Genomic DNA, 618 nt, shown 5'->3' on the forward strand with positions numbered 1-618 from the left:
ACCTGGTCCAGTGTCCTCTTCCATAGCTAGAGTAATGGGACTAACCTTGTCCAGTGTCCTCTTCCATAGCTAGAGTAATGGGACTAACCTGGTAAAGGTCATCACCCTTCTCTTCTCTTCTACTCTTCTTACCTGAACACACACACACACACACTCACTCTCTCTCTCACACACACACACACACACACACACACACACACACACACACACACACACACACACACACACACACACACACACACACACACACACACACACACACACACACACACACACACACACACACACACACACACACACACACACACACACACACACACACACACACTTCGCTCAGGTGCCCAATCTGGTACAGCCCATTATTCTGTGTAATGGGGTATTTTCACTCAAGGCTGTTGTTCTCGTAGGTGTTGGGTTTCAAGTTCACGTCCAGTAATCATGTGCCATCATGGACCAGTGAAAGAATGGTGGTTCCGGATTGTACTTTAACAGTATTAAGAGACTCTGGAGAAATATGACCCTAGATGGACACACATTTTCTTCGTTTTCCAATATTGTGAGTTAGATAGATACTCTGAGAAACACCGTTTAGAAATGGATGCGAATTTTGCCTTGTAC

This window comes from Oncorhynchus tshawytscha, linkage group LG18, assembly GCF_018296145.1.
Source record: "Oncorhynchus tshawytscha isolate Ot180627B linkage group LG18, Otsh_v2.0, whole genome shotgun sequence".
Taxonomy (NCBI): domain Eukaryota; kingdom Metazoa; phylum Chordata; class Actinopteri; order Salmoniformes; family Salmonidae; genus Oncorhynchus; species Oncorhynchus tshawytscha.